Genomic DNA, 25238 nt, shown 5'->3' with positions numbered 1-25238 from the left:
CTGATTTTTATTCCACTGTATACATATATACCACATTTTATTTATCCATTAATTTATTCATGGGCTTAGGTTGCTTCCATACCTTGAAAATTCTAAAATTTTGACAAGGCTTACCTACTGTCTTCTCCTTTCCTGTTTCCTGTCCTTATGAGTTTGCACTCATTTCTTTATTGTCCTTCTCATGAGATTATAGAAAGTAGCAAAGATAAATACATGAGACTGTGGAAAGTAGCGAAGATGAATACATGTGTTCACAAAAATAAATACAAGTAGCAAAGGTGCTTACTCTGCCATATTTAACTGGATGACCCTATCAGTTATCATGGAACTACCTCATATTCTCTCATTATGATAAAAACTATCATGGGAAGGGGAGTTCATTAACAAATTCAATATTTGGAAGGCTTTTTCTGGGTCATTTTGGCTAAGGTCTCAATCTTAGGGCAGAAGAAAAATGGAACAATGGTACCTTGGGATTGCAAAGGCCAGGGTCCCCTGCCCATATTCATGACTCTTTTGAAAACTTACACTATCTTAAAAGAATATGGAAGTCATTAGGCAGGGAGAATGTTAGATGATGTTATTAACTTTGTTACCACACCATATGAATCAGACATAAGTACAAGGTCAAGTCTGACTCAGGCAACAAATATTTCACAAAGATTTTATGAGTTTTAAAATTATAATTATGTGCTCGCTTCAGCAGCACATATACTAAAATTGGAATGATACAGAGAAGATTAGCATGGTCCCTGCACAAAGATGACACACAAATTCGTGAAGCGTTCCATATTTTACCTGCACAGAGAATCAGTGCTGACTGGCACTCACCAGCCTGAGAGGCTTCTCTGCTCACCCGCCAGGACGGGCAGGGGCTGGGAGCAGAGGCTCCGGCTTCGGAGTTTGGATCCCAGGGAGAGGGCTGGGGTTGGCTGCGTGAACACAGCCTGAAGGGTGCTAGTGCACCACAGCTAGCCGGAGGGAGTCCGGGAAAAAGTCTGTACCTGTCTAAGAGGCAAGAGACCACTGTTTCCTGGTGTGCAAGGAGAGGGAATTCAGAGCACCGCCTAAATGAGCTCCAGAGACAGGCACGAGCCACGGCTATCAGGACGGATACCAGAGACGGGCACGAGACACTAAGGCTGCTGCTGTGGCCACCAAGAAGCCTGTTTGCAAGCACAGGTCACTATCCACACCTCCCCTCCTGGGAGCCTGTGCAGCCTGCCACTGCCAGGGTCCCGTGATCCAGGGGCAACTTCGCCAGGAGAACACACAGCATACCTCAGGCTGGGGCAAGGTCATGCCGGCCTCTGCCGCCACAGGCTCGCCCCGCATCCGTACCCCTCCCTCCCCACGGTCTGAGTGAGTCAGAGCCCCCGAATCAGCTGCTCCTTTAACCCCATCCTGTCTGAGCGAAAAACAGACGCCCTCAGGTGACCTACATGCAGAGGCAGGTCCAAATCCAAAGCTGAACCCCAGGAGCTGTGTGAACAAAGAAGAGAAAGGGAAGTCTCTCCCAGCAGCATCAGGAGGAGCGGATTAAATCTCCACAATCAACTTGATATTCCCTGCATCTGTGGAATACCTGAAGAGACAACGAATCGTCCCAAAATTGAGGCGGTGGACTTTTGGAGCAACTGTAGACTTGGGGTTTGCTTTCTGCATCTAATTTGTTTCTGGTTTTATGTTTCTCTTACTTTAGTATTTAGAATTTATTATCATTGGTAGATTTGTTTACTGATTTGGTTGCTCTCTTCCTTTTTTTTTTATAGGTAAATATATATATATATATTATTCCTTCTTCTCTTTTTCTGCGTGTGTATGTGTATACTTCTTTGTGAGATTTTGTTTATATAGCTTTGCTTTTACCATTTGTCCTAGGGTTCTGTCTGGTTTTTTTTTTAGTATAGTTTTTAGCACTTGTTACCATCGGTGGATTTGTTTTTTGATTTGGTTGCTCTCTTCTTTCTTTCCTTCTTTCTTTTTTTTATTACTTTTTAATTTTTTTAATTTTTAAAATTTTTTTTATTTTAATAACTTCTTCCTTTCTTTCTTTCTTTCTTTCTTTCTCTCTTTCTTTTTTTCAAACTTTTCTTCTAAGCCATATGGCTGACAGGGTCTTCGTGCTCCAGCCACATGGTGTCTGGCCTGTGCTGCTAAAGGGGGAAAGCCGAGTTCAGGACACTAGTCCACCAGAGACCTCCTGGCTCCACGTAATAACAAATGGCGAAAGCTCTCCCAGATATCACCATCTCAACGCTAAGACCCAGCTCCACTCAACAACCAGCAAGCTACAGTGCTGGACACCCTATGCCAAACAACTAGCAAGACAGGAACACAACCCCACCCATTAGCAGAGAGGCTGCCTAAAATCATAATAAGGCCACAGACACCCTAAAACACACCACCAGACGTGGACCTGCCCACCAGAAAGACAAGATTCAGCCTCATCCACCAGAACACAGGCACTAGTCCCCTCCACCAGGAAGCCTACACAACCCACTGAACCAACCTTAGCCACTGGGGACAGACACCAAAAACAACGGGAACTACAAACCTGCAGCCTGTGAAACGGAGACCACAAACACAGTAAGTTAAGCAAAATGAGAAGACAGAGAAACAAACAGCAGATGAAGGAGCAAGGTAAAAACCCACCAGACCTAACAAATGAAGAGGAAATAGGCAGTCTACCTGAAAAAGAATTCAGAATAATAATAGTAAAGATGATCCAAAATCTTGGAAACAGAATAGAGAAAATACAAGAAACATTTGACAAGGACCTACAAAAACTAAAGAGCAAACCAACAATGATGACCAACACAATGAATGAAATTTAAAATTCTCTAGAAGGGATCAATGGCAGAATAACTGAGGCAGAAGAACGGATAAGTGACCTGGAAGATAAAACAGTGGAAATAACTACTGCAGAGCACAATAAAGAAAAAAGAATGAAAAGAACTGAGGACAGTCTCAGAGACTTCTGGGACAACATTAATGCACAAACATTCGAATTATAGGGGTCCCAGAAGAAGAAGAGAAAAAGAAAGGGACTGAGAAAATATTTGAAGAGATTAGAGTTGAAAACTTCCCTAATATGGGAAAGGAAATAGTTAATCAAGTCCAGGAAGCACAGAGAGCCCCATACAGGTAAATCAAAGGAGGAACATGCCAAGACACATATTAATCAAACTATCAAAAGTTAAATACAAAGAAAAAATATTAAAAGCAGTGAGGGAAAAACAACAAATAAGACACAAGGGAATCCCCATAAGGTTAATGGCTGATCTTTCAGTAGAAACTCTGCAAGCCAGAAGGGAGTGGCAGGACATATTTAAAGTGATGAAGGAGAAAAACCTGCAACCAAGATTACACTACCCAGCAAGGATCTCATTCAGATTTGATGGAGAAATTAAAACCTTTACAGACAAGCAAAAGCTGACAGAGTTCAGCACCACCAAACCAGCTCTACAACAAATGCTAAAGGAACTTCTCTAGGCAGGAAACACAAGAGAAGGAAAAGAACTACAATAACAAACGCAAAACAATTAAGAAAATGGGAATAGGACCATACATATCAATAATTACCTTAAATGTAAATGGATTAAATGTTCCAACCAAAAGATATAGAATGGCCGATTGGATACAAAAACAAGACCCGTATATATGCTGTCTACAAGAGACCCACTTCAGACCTAGGGACACATACAGACTGACAGTGAGGGGATGGAAAAAGATATTCCATGCAAATGGAAATCAAAAGAAAGCTGGAGTAGCAATTCTCGTATCAGAAAAAATAGACTTTAAAATAAAGACTATTACAAGAGACAAAGAAGGACACTACATAATGATCAAGGGATCGATCCAAGAAGAAGATATAGCAACTGTAAGTATTTATGCACCCAACATAAGAGAACCTCAATAAATAAGGCAAATGCTAACAGCCATAAAAGGGGAAATTGACAGTAACACAATCATACTAGGGGACTTTAACATCCCACTTTCACCAATGGACAGATCATCCAAAATGAAAGTAAATAAGAAAGCACAAGCTTTAAATGATACATTAAACAAGATGGACTTAATTGATATTTATAGGACATTCCATCCAAAAAAAAACAGAATACACATTCTTCTCAAGTGCTCATGGAATATTCTCCAGGATAGATCATATCTTGGGTCACAAATCAATCCTTGGTAAATTTAAGAAAATTGAAATTGTATCAAGTATCTTTTCCAACCACAACGCTATGAGACTAGATATCAATTACAGGAAAAAATCTGTGAAAAATACAAGCACATGGAGGCTAAACAATACACTACTTAATAACCAAGAGATCACTGAAGAAATCAAAGCAGAAGTCAAAAAATACCTAGAAACAAATGACAATGAAAACACGACGACCCCAAACATCTGGGATGCAGCAAAAGCAGTTCTAAGAGGGAAGTTTATAGCAATACAATCTTACCTTTACAAACAAGAAACATCTCAAATAAACAACCTAAGCTTACACCTAAAGCAATTAGAGAAAGAAGAACAAAAAAACCCAAAGTTAGCAGAAGGAAAGAAATCATAAAGATCAGATCAGAAATAAATAAAAAAGAAATGAAGGAAATGATAACAAAGATCAATAAAACTAAAAGCTGGTTCTTTGAGAAGATAAACAAAATTGATAAACCATTAGCCAGACTCATCAAGAAAAAAAGGGAGAAGACTCAAATCAATAGAATTAGAAATGAAAAAGGAGAAGTAACAACTGACACTGCAGAAATACAAAGGGTCATGAGAGAATACTACAAGCAACTCTATGCCAATAAAATGGACAACCTGGAAGAAATGGACAAATTCTTAGAAATGCACAACCCTCCGAGACTGAACCAGGAAGAAATAGAAAATATGAACAGACTAATCACAAGTAATGAAATTGAAACTGTGATTAAAAATCTTCCAACAAACAAAAGTCCAGGACCAGATGGCTTCAGAGGTGAAGTCTATCAAACATTTAGAGAAGAGCTAACACCCATCCTTCTCAAACTCTTCCAAAAACTGTGGAGGAAGGAACACTCCCAAACTCATTGTATGAGGCCACCATCACCCTGATGCCAAAATCTGACAAAGATACTACAAAAAAAGAAAATTACAGACCAATATCGCTGATGAATATAGATGAAAAATCCTCAGTAAAATACTATCAGACAGAATCCAACAACATATTAAAAGGATCATACACCATGATCAAGTGGGATTTATCCCAGGGATGCAAGGATTCTTCAATATACGCAAATAAATCAACGTGATACACCATATTAACAAAGTGAAGAATAAGAACCATATGATCATCTCAATAGATGCAGAGAAAGCTTTCGACAAAATTCAACACCCATTTATGATAAAAGCCCTGCAGAAAGTAGGCATAGAGGGAACTTTCCTCAACATAATAAAGGCCATATATGACAAACCCACAGCCAACATTGTCCTCAATGGTGAAAAACTGAAACCATTTCCACTAAGATCAGGAACAAGACAAGGTTGCCCACTCTCATCACTATTATTCAACATAGTTTTGGAAGTGTTAGCCACAGCAATCAGAGAAGACAAAGAAATAAAAGGAATCCAAATCGGAAAAGAAGAAGTAAAGCTGTCACTATTTGCAGATGACATGATACTATACATAGAGAATCCTAAAGATGCTACCAGAAAACTACTAGAGCTAATCCATGAATTTGGTAAAGTAGCAGGATACAAAATTAATGCACAGAAATCTCTTGCATTTCTATACACTAATGATGAAAAATCTGAAAGTGAAATTAAGAAAACACTCCCGTTTACCATTGCAACAAAAAGAATAAAATATCTAGGAATAAACCTACCTAAGGAGACAAAAGACCTGTATGCAGAAAATTATAAGACACTGATGAAAGAAATTAAAGATGATACAAATAGATGGAAAGATATACCATGTTCCTGGATTGGAAGAATCAACATTGTGAAAATGACTCTACTACCCAAAGCAATCTACAAATTCAGTTCAATCCCTATCAAACTACCACTGGCATTTTTCACAGAACTAGAACAAAAAATTTCACAATTTGTATGGAAACACAAAAGACCCCGAAGAGCCAAAGCAATCTTGAGAACGAAAAATGGCGCTGGGGGAATCAGGCTCCCTGACTTCATACTATATTACAAAGCTACAGTAATCAAGACAGTTTGGTACTGGCACAAAAACAGAAATATAGATCAATGGAACAGGATAGAAAGCCCAGAGATAAACCCACACACATATGGTCACCTTATCTTTGATAAAGGAGGCAAGCATATACAGTGGAGAAAAGACAGCCTCTTCAATAAGTGGTGCTGGGAAAATTGGACAGATACATGTAAAACTATGAAATTAGAACACTCCCTGACACCATGCACAAAAATAAACTCAAAATGGATTAAAGACCTAAGTGTAAGACCAGACACTATCAAACTCTTAGAGGAAAACATAGGCAGAACACTCTAGGACATACATCACAGCAAGATTCTTTTTGACCCAGCTCCCAGAGAAATGGAAATAGGAACACAAATAAACAAATGGGACCTAATGAAACTTAAAAGCTTTTGCACAGCAAAGGAAACCATAAACAAGACCAAAAGACAACCATCAGAATGGGAGAAAATATTTGCAAATGAAGCAACTGACAAAGGATTAATCTCCAAGATTTACAAGCAGCTCATGCAGCTCAATAACAAAAAAACGAACAACCCAATCCAAAAATGGGCAGAAGACCTAAATAGACATTTCTCCAAAGAAGATATACAGATGGCCTACAGACACATGAAAGAATGCTCAACATCATTAATCATTAGAGAAATGCAAATCAAAACTACAATGAGATATCATCTCACACCGGTCAGAATGGCCATCATCAAAAAATCTAGAAACAATCAATGCTGGAGAGGGTGTGGAGGAAAGGGAACACTCTTGCACTGTTGGTGGGAATGTAAATTGATACAGCCACTATGGAGAACAGTATGGATGTCCTTAAAAAACTACAAATAGAACTACCATACGACCGAGCAATCCCACTACTGGGCACATACCCTGAGAAAACCATAGGTCAAAAAGAGTCATGTACCAAAATGTTCATTGCAGCTCTATTTACAATAGCCAGGACATGGAAGCAACCTAAATGTCCATCGACAGATGAATGGATAAAGAAGATGTGGCACATATATACAATGGAATATTACTCAGCCATAAAAAGAAATGAAATGGAGGTATTTGTAATGAGGTGGATGGAGTTAGAGTCTGTCATACAGAGTGAAGTAAGTCAGAAAGAGAAAAACAAATACAGTATGCTAACACATATATACGGAATCTAAGGGGGAAAAAAAGGCCATGAAGAACCTAGTGGCAAGACGGGAATAAAGACACAGACCTACTAGAGAATGGACTTGAGGATATGGGGAGGGGGTGGGGTGAGATGTGACAGGGTAAGAGAGTGTCACGGACATATACACACTACCAAATGTAAAATAGATAACTAGTGGGAAGCAGCCGCATAGCACAGGGAGATCAGCTCGGTGCTTTGTGACCACCTAGAGGGGTGGGATGGGGAGGGTGGGAGGGAGGGAGATGCAGGAGGGAAGAGAAATGGGAACATATTGTATATGTATAACTGATTCACTTTGTTATAAAGCAGAAGCTAACACACCATTGTAAGGCAATTATACTTCAATAAAGATGTTTAAAAAAAAAAAAAAAACTTCCAACAAACAAAAGCCCAGGACCAGGTGGCTTCACAGGCAAATTCTATCAAACATTTAGAGAAGAGCTAACACCCATCCTTCTCAAACTCTTCCAAAATATAGCAGAGGGAGGAACACTCCCAAACTCATTCTACGAGGCCGCCACCACCCTGAAACCAAAGCCAGACAAAGATGTCGCAAAGAAAGAAGACTACAGTCCAATATCACTGATGAACATAGATGCAAAAATCCTCAACAAAATACTAGCAAACAGAATCCAACAGCACATTAAAAGGATCATATACCATGATCAAGTGGGGTTTATCCCAGGAATGCAAGGATTCTTCAATATACACAAATCAATCAATGTGATCAACCATATTAACAAACTGAAGGAGAAAAACCATATGACCATCTCAATAGATGCAAAAGAAGCTTTCAACAAAATTCAACACCCATTTTTGATAAAAACCATCCAGAAAGTAGGCACAGAGGGAACTTACCTCAACATAATAAAGGTCATATTTGACAAACCCACAGCCAACATCATTCTCAATGGTGACAAACTGAAACCATTTCCTCTAAGATCAGGAATAAGACAAGGTTGATTAGCCACCACAATCAGAGAAGAAAAAGAAATAAAAGGAATCCAAATCGGAAAAGAAGAAGTAAAACTGTCACTGTTTGCAGATGACATGATACTATACATAGAGAATCCTAAAGATGCTACCAGAAAACTACTAGAGCTAATCAATGAATTTGGTAAAGTAGCAGGATACAAAATTAATGCACAGAAATCTCTTGCATTCCTATACACTAACAATGAAAAATCTGAAGGAGAAATTAAGGAAACACTCCCATTTACCATTGCAACATAAAGAATAAAATAGCTAGGAATAAACCTACCTAGGGAGACAAAAGACCTGTATGCAGAAAACTGTAAGACACTGATGAAAGAAATGAAGGATGATACAAACGGATGGAGAGATATACCATGTTCTTGGATTGGAAGAATCAACATTTTAAAAATGACTACACTACTCAAAGCAATCTACATAGTCAGTGCAATCCCTATCAAACTACCAATGGCATTTTTCACAGAACTAGAACAAAAAATTTCACAATTTGTATGGAACACAAAAGACCCCGAATAGCCAAAGCAATCTTGAGAAAGAAAAACGGAGCTGGAGGAATCAGGCTCCCGGACTTCAAACTATACTACAAAGCTACAGTAATCAAGACAGTATGGTACTGGCACAAAAACAGAAATATAGATCAATGGAACAGGATAGAAAGCCCAGAGATAAACCCATGCACATATGGTCACCTTATCTTCGATAAAGGAGGCAAGAATATACAATGGAGAAAAGACAGCCTCTTCAATAAGTGGTGCTGGGAAAACTGGACAGCTATGTGTAAAAGAATGAAATTAGAACACTCCCTAACACCATACACAAAAATAAACTCAAAATGGATTAAAGACCTAAATGTAAGGCCAGACACTATCAAACTCTTAGAGGAAAACATAGGCAGAACACTCTATGACATAAATCACAGCAAGATCCTTTTTGACCCATGTCCTAGAGAAATGGAAATAAAAACAAAAATAAACAAATGGGACCTAATGAAACTTACAAGCTTTTGCACAGCAAAGGAAAACATAAACAAGACGAAAACACAACCCTCAGAATAGGAGAAGATATTTGCAAATGAAGCAACTGACAAAAGATTAATCTCCAAGATTTACAAGCAGCTCATGCAGTTCAATATCAAAAAAACACAAACAAACAACCCAATCCAAAAATGGGCAGAAGACCTAAATAGACATGCTCCATAGAAGATATACAGATGGCCAACAGACACATGAAAGGATGCTCAACATCACTAATCATTAGAGAAATGTAAATCAAAACTACAATGAGGTATCACCTCACACCAGTCAGAATGGCCATCATCAAAAAATCTACAAACAATAAATGCTGGAGAGGGTGTGGAGAAAAGGGAACCCTCTTGCGCTGTTGGTGGGAATGTAAATTGATACAGCCACTATGGAGAACAGTATGGAGTTCCTTAAAAAACAAAAAATAGAACTACCGTATGACCCAGCCATCCCACTACTGGGCATATACCCTGAGAAAACCATAATTCACAAAGAGTCATGTACCACAATGTTCATTGCAGCTCTATTTACAATAGCGAGCACATGGAAAAAACCTAAGTGTCCATGGACAGATGAATGGATAAAGAAGATGTGGCACATATATACAATGGAATATTACTCAGCCATAAAAAGAAACGAAACTGAGTTATTTGTAGTGAGGTGGATGGACATGGAGTCTGTCATACAGACTGAAGTAAGTCAGAAAGAGAAAAACAAATACCGTATGCTAACACATATATATGGAATCTAAAAAAGAAACCAAAAAAATGGTCCTGAAAAACCTACGGGCAGGACAGGAATAAAGATGCAGATATAGAAAATGGACTTGAGGATACGGGGAGGGGGAAGGGTAAGCTGGAACAAATTGAGACAGTGGCATGGACATATATACACTACCAAATGTAAAATAGATAGCTAGTGGGAAGTAGCAGCATAGCACAGGGAGATCAGCTCAGTGCTTTGTGACCACCTAGAGGGGTGGGATAGGGAGGGTGGGAGGGATACGCAAGAGGGAAGAGATATGGGGATGTATGTATATGTGTAGCTCATTCACTTTGTTATACAGCAGAAACTAACACACCATTGTAAAGCAATTATACTCCAATAAAGATGTTAAAAAAAAAAAAAACAATGGCAAACAAAGTGGCTGCCAAGATCACTGGTACAGAGTTATAATTAATCTAAGAATATTACACGTAAACTTCCAAAACGCATTCTGAAGTCAAGTCATAAGATTTCAGTAAGATAACTCGTGAAATGTTAATCTCTCTCTCTCTTTCTGTCTCTTTCTCTCTCTCTCACACACACTCACGCGCGGACACACACACACAATTACCTCGCCAGCCTATGTGTGCATTATGTTTTGTGATGGTTGTTATTCACCTCACTGACGCAGGCTGAACCCACCCGAAGTGGCTGCGCTCCTGAAAATGGTGCTACTGCTCTGATTGATTTGCTGGGGAAAGGAAACTAGAAATGAGACAGATGAAAACTCTTAAGAATATTAGCTTCATGCTTTCAACACTGTAACTATAAAGTAAGTAATTATAAGGTAGAAAGAAAAAAAATCAGGTCACCTGCTAAAAGTAAACAATTATAAATAATCAAAAATCCTCCCACACAGGATCCAAATCTCAAAGCAAGAGATTTCTATCATAAACATTTGGCAGCTTCCATTGTTTGGTTACCCTCACTGAGAAAAATAACAGATACTTGCATTAGGAAAAGAAAAACCAACACTAGCCTCAAATCCTTTGTCTCTTGAATATCATTTCACAATTACAGCAGCTTGCTTCTGAAGATTTCAGAACACTGTGCAAACAATTATGAGCTCCCTATTACAAGGCTGTCGGAGGAAAGGGGTTTTGAGAAAATAAAGCCTGTGCAAGGTGACCCAGCAAGCCACGGGTGGAGAGAGAATGAAACTCTTAAAGCTGTGTCTATCCTTCTGTTTCAATTTTCTCACTTAGGGAAAATACGTATCTTACTTCCATATTCCTTTCAAACACATACCCCCAAGAATTTAAAACATGAAATGAAAAGTCTCCTGTCTCCAGCTAAAAATCCAAGGACACACAAATATACCAGCATAACCTAAGGGCAGTGGCCTGATCACAGCTGTGCCCACAGCCCCACCACGATGCCTGCGAGATAATACGTACTCAGTAAATACTTTTAAAACCAATTAATCCAATGAAATATCCACAAAATAGGCTATTCCTCTCATATACAAATATATTATCAAACTGTCCCAAATCCATAAATCACACACTTGTTTATTTCAGATGGGAAGTTTTAAGGTTTCCTTCCTCTAAGAATGTTGAAAGCTTTTCCCCCCATCTAAAATTAGTATGTCACAACAGAATAGCTACTTATTTACGTTCACAAGTCTCTGTTAACACTACAGAGCGTGGGTCCTCAGCTCTAAGAAGTGCTGAGATATTATTTCATGTCAACATCTCTCAAAGACTCTAAAAAGAAACTATGGTCACTGTAATTGACACAAAAATTTTGGTATTTAACATATAAATAAACAAGTCAGAAATTTGGTCCCCAAATTTGTTTAGATACCAGAAATAACCTTTTAAAAATAAACAGTTCAGGGGGCTTCCCTGGTGGCGCAGTGGTTGAGAATCTGCCTGCCAATGCAGGGAACACGGGTTCGAGCCCTGGTCTGGGAGGATCCCACATGCCGTGGAGCAACTGGGCCCGTGAACCACAACTGCTGAGCCTGCGCATCTGGAGCCTGTGCTCCGCAACAAGAGAGGCCGCGATAGTGAGAGGCCCACGCACCGCGATGAAGAGTGGCCTCCACTTGCCGCAGCTAGAGAAAGCCCTAGCACAGAAACGAAGACCCAACATAGCAATCAATCAATCAATCAATCTTTAAAAAAAAATAAATAAATAAACAGTTCAAATATCACCAGAATGCACTCAGAAGAAGAGAAAAAAGGCAGAACAAAGGGGAAGTAAAAGAAACTGACTAAATACCAGATCACTATGTTGTGTACCAGGAACTAGTGTAGTGTTGTAGGTCAATTATATTTCAAAAACAAAGAAAGTCATAGAAAAAGAGATCATATTTGTGGTTACCAGAGAGAGTGGGGGAAGAGGGAGTTGGAGGAAGGTAGTCAAAATGTACAAACTTCCAGTTATAAGATAAATAAGTACTAGTGATGTAATGTACAACATGAGAAATATAATTAACACTGCTATGTGTTATATATGAAAGTTGCTAAGAGTAAATCCTAAGAGTTCTCATCAAAAGGAAAAAAATATTTTTTCATTTAATTTTATATCTATAGGAGATGATGAACTTTCACTAAACTTATTGTGATAATCATTCCATGATGTATGTAAATCAAATTATCATGCTGTACATCTTAAACTTATACAGTTCTGAATGTCAATTATATCTCAATAATACAGGAAGGAAGAAAACTGACTGAATCTTACATAAACCAAAAGAGCACCTCCACCCCAACCCCAAGAGACTGGAGAATTAATTTTTGATTAAACTAAATTTTGATCTTTGCTTCTTGGTCCTGATTCTCACCTCCGGGAAGCATGGAGTCAGTAAAAACTGTGCACTGTGGTTCCCTTCACCCCTCTTCTCCAGATCAACACACCAGTCGCTTCCACCATTGCCCATGTGTCAAATCCCCTTGGATTTCTGGCACATTCTGCTCATCGGTCTGTGTCTAAGGAAAACCAGGAGTCCAGGTTTCCCCAGCAGGGCTGCCACCCCCTCCACTTTGAAAACTTGAGGGGCAGCCTGTTTGGAAACCACAACACCCTGCTTTCTGTCTCCGCATTCTCCCAGTGCAGACGTGTGCAGATAAGGGCTAAGGGCCACACACACATACCAGGCCTGCTGAGGACTTCGGACTCCAGGAGTGGGCCACGACACTGAACCGAGGGCTCTTGTTGTTGTTAATGAATTTACTAAGATATAATTATTGTACAATAAATTGCACATATTTAAAGTGTATAATTGGATAAAGTTGACCTATGTACATACCCATGAAACTGTCACCTCAATCAAGATGGTGGACATGTCCATCACCCCATAAAATTCCTTTGTATCCCTTTATAGAAACTCTCCTTCTCATTCCTCCCTGTCAACTGCTGCTCTGCTTTCTGTCACTAAAGATTAGTTTGCATTTTATAGAGTTTTATATAAATGGAATCATATGGTATATACTAATTTTTGTCTGGCTTCTTTTACTCAGCATATTTATATTGTGATCCATCCATGTTGTATACACCAATAGCCTATTGCTTTTGATTGCTGAATAGTATTCCACTGTATAGATATACTACAATTTGTTTTTCCTTTCACTTATTAATGGATATGGATGTAGTTTCCAGTTTGGGGCTATTACAAACAAAGATGTTACGAACATTTACGTACAAGTCATGCTCAAGAGGCCAGAGACTTTCTATTCATAAGAATGAACAGATAGGCTATGGAATATATCTAAAATTTTCATTCAAAAGGTCAAAGTAAAATAGCCCCACAGGATGCTTATGCACAGGCTACTGTGAGACAACAAAGTTGATTTTATGATTCTACCTTAAGAAATTCTTTTTCAATGTCAAGTTTACATCTAGACACAGAGAGGTTTTGTACCTCTTAAAGCACATAAAAAATAGATTCCACTTTTCCCCCAGATACAGGCGTACCTCCATTTATTGCACTTTGCTTTATTCACAGATATTGCCTGTTTTTTCAAACTGAAGGTTTGTGGCAACTTGCATCAAGCAAGTCTATTGGTGCCATTTTTTCAATAACATTTCCTCACTTCAGGTCTCTGTGTCACACTTTGGTAATTCTCACCATATTCAAAGTTTTTCATTATTATTATATTTGTTATGGTGATCTGTGATCAGTGATCTTTGATATTACTATTGTAATTGTTTTGGAGTGCACAAACCATGCCCATTTAAGACAGCAAACTTAATCGATAAATGTGTGTGTTCTACTCTTGCACTGTTGGTGGGAATGTAATTTGATACAGCCACTATGGAGAACAGTATGGAGGTTCCTTAAAAAACTACAAATAGAACTACCATACGACCGAGCAATCCCACTACTGGGCATATACCCTGAGAATACCATAATTCAAAAAGAGTCATGTACCAAAATGTTCATTGTAGCTCTATTTACAATAGCCAGGACATGGAAGCAACCTAAGTGTCCATTGACAGATGAATGGATAAAGAAGATGTGGCACATATATACAATGGAATATTACTCAGCCATAAAAAGAAATGAAATGGAGGTATTTGTAATGAGGTGGATGGAGTTAGAGTCCGTCATACAGAGTGAAGTAAGTCAGAAAGAGAAAAACAAATACAGTATGCTAACACATATATATGGAATCTAAGGGGAAAAAAAAAAGGTCATGAAGAACCTAGTGGCAAGACGGGAATAAAGACACAGACCTACTAGAGAATGGACTTGAGGATATGGGGAGGGGAAGGGGTGAGGTGTGACAGGGTGAGAGAGTGGCATGGACATATATACACTACCAAATGTAAAATAGATAGCTAGTGGGAAGCAGCCGCATAGCACAGCGAGATCAGCTCGGTGCTTTGTGACCACCTAGAGGGGTGGGATAGGGAGGGTGGGAGGGAGGGAGATGCAAGAGGGAAGAGATATGGGAACATATGTATATGTATAACTGATTCACTTTGTTATAAAGCAGAAACTAACACACCATTGTAAAGCAATTATACTCCAATAAAGATGTTTAAAAAAAAAAAAATGTGTGTGTTCTGACTGCTCCGCCAACCGGCTGTTCCCCTGTCTCTCTTCCTGTCCTCAGGCCTCCCTATTCCCTGAGACACGACAATATAGAAATTAGGCCAATTAATAACCCTACAATGGCCTCTAAGTGTTCAGGTGGAAGGAAGAATCACATGTCTCTCACTTTAAATCAAAAGCTTGAAATAATTAAGCTCAGCAAAGAAGGCATGTTTAAAGCTGAGATAGGCTGAAAGCTAGAACCCCTGTGCCAATCAGTTATCCAAGTTGTGAACGCAAAGGAAAAGTTCTTGAAGGAAGTTAAAACTGTTACTTCAGTGAATACACAAATGATAAGAAAGCAAAACAGCCCTATTGCTTATATGGAGAAAGTTTTTGTGGTCTGGATAGAAAATCAAATCAGGCACAACATTCCCTTAAGCCAAAGCCTAATCCAGATTAAAGCCCTAAATATCTCCAATTCTATGATGGCTGAGAGAGGTGAGGAAGGTGCAGAAGAAAAGTTTAAAGCTAGCAGAGGTTGCCTTGTGAGATTTAAGGAAAGAAGCTGTATTCATAACATAAAAGCGCCAGGTGAAATAGCAAATGCTGATGTAGAAGCTGCAGCAAGTTATTCAGGAGATCTAGCTAAGATAATTAAAGAAGGTGGCTACACTAAACAGATTTTCAGTGTAAACCTAATAGCCTTATACTGGAAGAAGTTTCCATGTAGGACTTTCAGAGCTAAAGAGGAGAAGCTAAAGCTTGGCTTCAAAGCTTCAAAGGAGAAACTGACTCTCTTGTTAGGGGCTAATGCAGCTGATGACCTTAAGTTGAAGCCAGTGCTCATTTACCATTCTGAAAATCCTAGGGCCCTTAAGGATTATGCTCAGTCTACTCTGCCTGTGCTCTCTAAATGGGACAACGAAGCCTAGATGACAGCACATCTGTTGACAACATGGTTTACTGAATATTTTAAGCCCACTGTTGAGATCTACTATTCAGGAAAAAAAGATTCCTTTCAAAATATCACTGCTCATTGACAATGTACCTGGTCACCCAAAAGCTTTGATGGAGATGTACGAGTTTAATATTGTTTTAATGCCTGCTAACACAACATTCTGCAGCCCATGGATCATGGAGCAATTTCGACTTTCAAGTCTTATTATTTAAGAAATACATTTCATAAGGCTATAGCTGTCATAGATAGTGATTCCTTTGACAGATCTGGGCAGAGTAAATTGAAAAACCTTCTGGAAAGGAGTCACCATACTAGATGCCATCAAGAATATTTGTGATTCATGGGAAGAGGTCAAAATATCAACATTAACAGGAGTTTGGAAGAAGTTAATTCCAGCTCTCATGGATGACTGCGGGGCTCAAGACTTCAGTGGAGGAAGTCACTGCCAATGTGGTGGAAATAGTAAGAAAACTAGAATTAGAAGTGGAGCCTGAAGATGTAACTGCATTGCTGCAATTAAAACTTGAACAGATGAGGAGTTGCTTCTTATGGATGAGTCAAAAAAGTGGTTTCTTGAGATGAAAATTACTCCTGGTGAAGATGCTGTGAAGATTGTTGAAATAACAGCAAAAGATTTAGAATATGACATAAACTGAGCTGATAAAGCAGTGGAAGGGTTTGAGAGGACTGACTCCAACTTTGAAAGAAGTTCTACTGTGGGTGAAACGTTATCAACCAACATTGCATGCTACAGAGAAATTGCTCATGAAAGGACCAGTTAGTTGATGCAGCACACTTCATTGTTGTCTATTTTAAGAAAGTGCCACAGTCACCTGAAACTTCAGCCACCACCACACTGATCAGTCAGCAGCGATCAACACTGAGGCAAGACCCTCCCCCAGCAAGAAAGATTACGACTCACTCAGGGTTCAGATGATATTTAGCATTTTTTAGCAAGAAAGTACTTTTTAATTAACATATGCACATTTCTTTTTTAGACATAATGCTATTACACACTTAATAGACTACAGCATAGTATAAACATAACTTTTATATGCACTGGGAAACAAAAATTTTGTGTGACTCACTTTATTGTGATATTCACTTTATTGCAGTGGTCTGGAACCAAACCCACTATATCTCTGATGTATGTATGTCTGTAATTATCTTAAAACCCTTGAGGTCATAATGTTAGAGAGAAAGAGAGAGCAGACACAAGAGAGAGTAGAGCAGAACAGTTTCCAAACCTAACTTATTGAACATCATTGGGAGTGTAGAGGACATCAACTCCTTGGTCTAAAAACTGTCAGAAGGAAAGAAATAAGCATTTATCCTTTTTGCCTCTATGAGCTATATTTCATAGTAACCAAATAGTCTAATTTGATAAGGAAAAGTGGTTTTTTTCCTCAAAATTCCGTCCAATAAACATGGAAAGGATGGTAGAATTAGAAAGTCACCACTTTTCATTCCCTCATCAGATGAATTAGTCAACAGTAATCAGTGGATGAAACTATTAGATAAAAGGTTGATGGGGAATTTACAAAGGAGGAATTGAGCTATCATCACCTGAACCTAGTGAACAATCTTGGAATTACTAAAAATAGGTGCATCCAGATATTATACACTTTCTGACATTTTATAACATGGATCACAGAGCACAACCTATGAAATATTCTTGCCCCGAAAGTTGAAACTGAATAGAATCAATGAAGGAAGTCAAGTAATACAGGTCCAAGTTAATTGACACCACAGGAAGCAAAAAGAAAAATCCAGAAATCTAAGGGACAACTGACCCAATTTTTTTCAAAAGTTAGGGACCGGATAAAGAATTGAATAGGAGAACCGCCGTTAACATTGAGGCAAGACCCTCCACCAGGAGAGATATTATGATTCACTGAAGGCTCAGAGAATGATTAGCATTTTTTAGCAATAAAGTACTTTTAACATTTTTAGGCATAATGTTATTGCACACTTAATAGACTATAGAATGGTGTAAACATAACTTTTATAGGCACTGGGAAACCAAAAAATTCATGTGACTTGTTTTATTGCCATATTCATTTTATTGCAGTGGTCTGGACCCAAACCTGCCATATCTTCAAGGTATGTATGTACTTCATTTGTCCATTCAGCCACATATTCATTCACTCAAAGTTATCGAATGCATATTATACACCTGGTACTGTAGTAGATGCCACTGGAATACAAAAGTTAAGTTAAATACTTGCTTAGTGAGGAGTTGGCATCTTTACACTTTGAAAACCAATACAAGTTGTCCTTTGCCTGTTTTAACATGCCCTACCTCCATGGTAAAAATAAGTGAAACAATAGAATCAACAGGCTGCCTAGATTGTTAGAAACATAAGCCAACTCCCACAGAGCACCAAGAGGAAGCTTCTGTCCCCTTTGTAGTCATTGGTCTTTCCATGCCAAAGCAGGGAGTTAACGTGGATATGCAGCTACATGATTTATTACCCACAGTGACACAAGAATCAGTGAAGGGAGTGACAGGACAGCAGTACTCAACAGCTCTCCTAAGCATGTTGAGCAAAAGTTAACCCTTTGATACACAACTCAAAATCTCTTCCCTGAATGACCTCCTTCTTCATCTATCTAAAAACCCATCCAACCCTTCTGCCCAGATCTTTTACCAAAATGGACCTAGATAGACTACATGCAGCACCACTTCTAATTACTTTTGACTGCCTTTTAATGTTGTTTTTCCCCTCAATATAAATCCATTGGTATAAAATAAGAGGACGATTTCTAGGCCAACAGATGTGAGGCACATTCAGCTATACCCTCTGCTCTTTGGGAGCACAGTATACTCTTAATGACTTCATTATTGCAGTTAAAAGAATGCAAATCATCATACCTGTTTTCTCTGGAGTATTTTTTCATATATAAGATCATGGTATCCATACCAGTATCCCTAAATCCACTAACTTTACACTTTCTATTTTACTGATTATCCCTGATACCTCCCTTCTTCCAACATAATAGCTTTTCTTTTCATCAACACTATCTACTTAAAACAGAAAGACAGTTGAGTCTCAGGAAGCTTATTCCCCTATTTAACACGTAAGATGCACATTTTTCTAATATTTTTGCACATAATATTCTCTAGGTACGGTTGATGCCTAATTAGGAAAGCTGAAATGGTAGTAGGAATATGAGTAACCTTGAAAGGTATTTCTGTCTGATTTTGTGAGTATTGTGCAATCTTTGTTCTCATACAGTATCAGTCAATTTATTTTACTAACTCTATTTTTCTTAAACTGATGTTAAAATGAGTTTGCAATCTGTGGCATATACTAAATGGGGCTAGGGATTTGGAGATAAAGTGAAAGAAGCATCATATATATGGATTTTAATGTGTCCTGAGCTAATCCACAAAACAAAAGTGATAGTGTTTGCTTAGCTTGTGAGACATTTAAGCTACCTTGAAGACTACAGCTTTCTACCATTGAATGCCATGCGTTATGCATACACCTATATATAGCATCCACAGGGATTATCAGTCCATTTATAACTGGTACCGATGACACCAGAGTACAAGAAATGTCACATTTCTTTCTTTTTCTAAGTCAAATTAAACCCAATTCAAGCTCCAACTGGCCAAGGTTGACAAGAAGAACAAGATCAATCAGATGTCAGCAATGCCTTATAAGAAGAGATCAAAAATTTTAAAACAGAAAAACACTAGAGCTTACAGAGACTATAAAACAGAGACCCCATGTTCCGGTGGTCCATTCAAAGGCTGTCAATTTCTAGTGTCCATGGTTGCCCATGTACCATTACAATCCAGGTTCTGCCTTCTCTGGCGATAGGGCACATGGGAGGTACATTCTGGTGGAATTAGATCTCCTCCACTTCCTAAACTACCACCCCATTCCTATACCAATCTCAGGGGATCTAACTGTGTATCTCCAGAAAATGAATCACTGCTCCCCAACCTTCAAACATAAAACTTCGTATCAATAAACCCTCTTAGACAGTTTCACCAGATCACCAGACAGATAATCATGGTGATATTCACCTTCGAAATAAAAAGGCTTCTCTCAAGAGTTGTTGAGAAGAGAAGAAAAATCATAATGTTTCAAATTATATTGGTCAGGGTAACACTAGTTATTGTGAGAAATAAAACCCCCAATATTCATGACTTAACACAGTAGGAAAAAAAATATGGATTTTCCTGGTGTGCATCATACTCTATTCCACATAGTCATTCAGGAACCCAGGCTGACAGAAGTTCAGCTGTTTTCAACTTGCCTCCAAGGCTTCTCTGGGCATTGACATCCAACAAACAGAAGTGGGAAGACGACATAGAGGAGGCACCCTGCTTCCTATCCACCTCGGCTCAACTGTGGCACCCATTAATCTTCTTACATTCTAGCAGAAGAATTGAGTCACAGAGACTCACTTAAGAGCAAGGGCACTGATAAATTCTATATGATGAAAAGGAAAGCATATATTTTCATTAATAATTAGCCATTTCCACTACCAAATCATAGATAATCCAGAATTAAAATTTATCTGCTCAGTTGCTCTTCTTATCTGGTAATGAGAATCTCCAAAGGGCCAATAATTGGGAAGAGGGTGAAGAAGAAGAGCAAAAACTCAACTAGATCATGATTCTCTTGCATAATGGAGAGTGATGGACAAGGAACAAGACAGAAATTCATAGAGCAATCAAGCTGTGAAGAAGTATAAGTAGAGATTGCCTGGCTCATCATCTTATTTTACAAGTAAGAAATTAGAGCCCAGTAAGGTTAAGTTAGTTTCCCTAAACCACAAAACTCATTAATGGCAGGAAAAAAAAAAGGAACTCAGATCCCTTGAGACTTTGTCGGTGCTTTTTCCACTAAGGTTCAATTTTTCCAGTTTTTGACTTTGTTTTTTGACCAAAAAAGCATTCTTTCTAGTTAGAACTGTGAGACTACAGAATTGTCCCTTGGGAGGAAAGATGGAGAGGAAGAGAACTTCACACTCTCCCCAAATAATGCCGGTGAGCCCTTGCTGACTTCCTTATATACCTGTGATCAGGGTATAACTTCACAGCCCCAGTGTCACCAGTCACCAGCAAGGCCTCTGCTTTTCACACTTTGTTCCCAGCTTGAACCACATATATTTAATTTTGGCAAGTCGTTTGTTTCCTTTTTGGCAGCATTCATACTAAAAACTGTGAATTTATTGCCAACAGGAACTACATTTAAAGTCACTGATGATTCATGGAAAAAATTGAAGTTTCTATTTAGGGATGATTCTGCTTCAGCACTGAATCATGTTTTTCAGAGTGGCTTTCATTGCATTTGGAACAGTATACTGGTCCCCCTAAGTTCATTGGCTCCTATTATTTATTCCTCACCTGAAGCCACTGTCTCAGTTTGTGATGCTATAATTTGTTGCTATGGAAACAATTATTGTTGTGTCAAAAGACAAAAGGATAATGGCTTCATGCATAGCCTCAGTAGCAGGAACTGATGAAAATCTCAGTAACAAAGATACTATTTTCACAGTGAAGTTACTAGTAAAATGTGTTAGAGAAAGGGGAAATGGAATGAGAGGAAATAAAATGTCACTTGAATATGCCTGCGGTTTCATGAGGAAAACATTTGTTAATCTAGTTGGAAAAGTAGAATTGTGTTATGAGCTGATGATCCCTCCAGAGTGGTCCAGAAGTTGCTGGAGTGAGGTACAATCTCACAGAATTTACCTGTCAGAGCCTCTCTACCTTTGTTAGTAAAAGGCAACCCGCAGCTCTTTCTATGTAACTTCTCTTTACAGGAGGAGCTGCCAAGACAGCAAGAGAGCCAGGGAGACTTACGAAAATGTCAGAATGATGAATGGAATTTCCCTATTGATCATGAATTTTAGCTAAGGTCACAAAGCCACAAAGCAATAGGTGCTTTATACATCCCACATTCTAAAGAGAGCCACCAAAGGAGCCACCAGCCACATCCTATGGCACTTACTAGTGAGTGCAGCTAACATCACCTCTCCATGCCTACTGTACAGTGGTTCTCAAACATGGCTGCACATTAAAATAAGCTGGAGAACTTTTCAAAAATACCCATGCCTGAGCCCAACCAGTGAAGTCAGAATCTCTGTGGTTGGGCCCAGACACTAATATTCTTTTAACGGCTTCCCAAGTGATTCTAATAGCCAGCCAGCTTGGAGAACTATTTATCCACAAGAACAGAAGACTAGACTCTTTGGAGTTGTACCATACTGCCTTGGGGTGAATGCTCGGGCTTTTCCCTCCCTTTCTGGGCCCAGGTCAGGGAACTCTGCATTGAAGATGCCTCTGGCTATGCTCCCCAAAGGACTCACTCACCTACCCCAAAGAGAACCAGCACGTGGATACAAGCCACGCAGCAGTCGTGGACACCCAGGGAAGGACCACGACAGCAGCAGTGAAATCAAAAGACTTTGGCTCTCTTCTAAGATCTCTCTCATCTTGTCCAGCCCAGGAGGAGCTAAAAGCACAAAAGGAAGGAAGAAGAGAGAGGTGGTGCCCCCTTCACTGCCAGTACAAATACCTCAAGCTGAGGCCTGGCTGGCTGTGCGGCAATTTTGTGTAGCACAAAATTGGATGTGAGATTAAAGTTCCAACATAGACCAGATAAGACTGGACTTTTCAATATCTGAAAATGACTGAGGACATCGAATCTGCCCAAGATGTTACTAAGGATACAAAAGAAAACGTGATTCAAGAGAGGGTGTTTTAAAAAAGTGATAGGAGAAAAATAAACCACTTCATATTTGAATCCCTCTGAGTTGAGATGTTCAATAAACCACTTGCAATCGACGGCTTTAATTCCTACATGGATTAACTGCATCACAACTTGAGGACATGAGAAAGCAATGAATTATATAACCTCCCATATTCCCTTTCTCAGTGATTCTACCATAAGTAAGTTACCAAAGGATTAAAAAGCAAAAAAAAGGCTACTTTCAATAAAAGGAGGACATTCCAAAAAGGAAGATAATACTCCTTCACTTTCTAGACCTAACCAAAAAGAGGAGTTATTCTATTTGCAGGTACACAGGATGAGGCCCAGAGACTAAGGTGGTACCCTTGGGATCATCTTACTCTTCTTTTGAAATGTACTGATCAGAAGCAGTACCTGGGAGCCACCTACTGAAACTGCTAGAGTGATTGGCAGCATGATCACTAGAATGGAAGCTAGACCTGAAGGTAACAGAGAGCTGAAAGTCCATTCAGAATGGACCACTACATGGCTGTGAATGGCTGGGGCTTCTTGTTATCCAACCTTGCTTTACTGTCATTATAAGTCATTCTTTCTTACTCACTTTCTGGTTGTAATTTACTCATGGGTGAGAGATGAAGGAAAAGTCCTGGAGACCTACACCCAACTACAAAAGAATAGCCACCATGTAGCTCCCTGGAAAAAGGTGCTGACTCTAATTAGTTGACTGAGCTGTCCCCAGGAAGGCCATTTTGGCAAGTATGTAAGTGATGGCTTAATTGATGGCACCAACTCACATTTCTTTGCATAATACATCAAACAATAAAAAAAGGAAAAGAAAAATCTCTTTCCAAAATCAAGTCCAAAGACCACTGGGTGTTGACTGAGAGGTATCCCATCAGCCGGCCATTTGTATTCTTTTCAATCAACAAATTTAGAATTGCTTTCACAGTTACTAATAGATAAAACCCCAAAAGGATGGACATCATCTCTTAGAAGGCCCAAAATAAACTGTGTATTTCTTAAGGTGGATTCTATTCCATTAGTATAGTATGAGTTAAATAAATCTATATATTGGATAGATGGATAGATGGGTGAATGAATGAACTAAAGATCAAACAAATGAACAGAGAACACCCATGTTCAAGTTCAGACAAGCCTAGAGCAATGCTGTGCTGGGGGTGGGGCCCAAGGGAAGTAAGAAAAAAAGGAATTCATTTGTAGGAATTTTCCATTACCTAATAAATGTATCCATCCTCCCCAAAAAATCAGTTAATAAGAGTATTATAAATATATAGAGTGGACGCTAACTACCCAACTTAAATCCTCATTAGTCAAAAATTACTCAGATTTTCGGCCCTGAACCAAGATGGCGGAGTAGAAGGACATGCTCTCACTCCCTCTTGCGAGAGCACCAGAATCACAACTAACTGCTGAACAATCATCAACAGGAAGACACTGGAGCTCACCAAAAAGGATACTCCACATCCAAAGACAAAGGAGAAGCCACAATGAGATGGTAGGAGGGGCGCAATCACAGTAAAATCAAATCCCATAACTGCTGGGTGGGTGACTCACAGACTGGAGGACACTTATACCACAGAAGTCCACCCACTGGAGTGAAGGTTCTGAGCCCCACATAAGGCTTCCTACCCTGGGGGTCCAGCAACAGGGGGAGGAATTCCTAGAGAATCAGACTTTGAAGGCTAGTGAAATTTGATTGCAGGACTTTGAAAGGATTGGGGGAAAGAGAGACTCCACTGTTGGAGGGCACACACAAAGTAGTGTGCGAATCAGAACCCAGGGGAAGGAGCAGTGACCCCAGGAGAGACTGAACCAGACCTATCTGCTAGTGTTGGAGGGTCTCCTGCAGAGGCGGGGGGTGGCTGTGGCTCACCGTGGGGACAAGGACACTGGCAGCAGAAGTTCCAGGAAGTACTCCTTGGCGTGAGCCCTCCCAGAGTCCGCCATTAGCCCCACCAAAGAGCCCAGGTAGGCTCCAGTGTTGGGTTGCCTCGGGCCTTGGGCAAATCATTTAACCTCTCTGCACCCCGCTTTCCCCCTGTGTAAAATGAGGATAACAGCCCTGTCAAGTAAGTTCTGTGAGAATCAAACATAAAGCACTTAGTATCATGTAGTCAAATACATTCATTAAATAAATTTTTCTCCCCAGCCAGGGTAGAACTGTCCCCAGCACACTCCACTGTCCTTTTCCTTCGTCCTTCTGCCCCACCTGCTAGGCAAAACTGTACCCAGATCAATGCTGCTGTCTGCCTTCTGGTCATCTACACCCAGACAACTAAGTCCTACTGGACAAAAGGCCAGAGTAGTGAAAACTGGCGCCACCACAATGCTAAGTCTCCACGTCAGCATCACTACACGAGCAAGTCACTAGTCTTCAGTCGGCTCCTTCCACCATC

The 25238-nt window shown here is 39.4% G+C and overlaps 1 non-coding gene across 1 annotated transcript; it reads left to right on the top strand.

Moving 5' to 3' along the window:
• Positions 1–690: 690 nt before the first annotated feature.
• On the top strand, positions 691–797 carry LOC118893774. Its single transcript, XR_005019614.1, has one exon. It is a non-coding gene; the product is annotated as a U6 spliceosomal RNA (small nuclear RNA).
• The last annotated feature ends 24441 nt before the right edge of the window (positions 798–25238 follow it).

Source organism: Balaenoptera musculus, chromosome 3 (genome assembly GCF_009873245.2).
Source record: "Balaenoptera musculus isolate JJ_BM4_2016_0621 chromosome 3, mBalMus1.pri.v3, whole genome shotgun sequence".
Taxonomy (NCBI): Eukaryota; Metazoa; Chordata; class Mammalia; order Artiodactyla; family Balaenopteridae; genus Balaenoptera; species Balaenoptera musculus.
The sequence above is the reverse complement of the archived record's forward strand: the minus strand, read 5'-3'. Positions and strand labels throughout refer to the sequence as shown.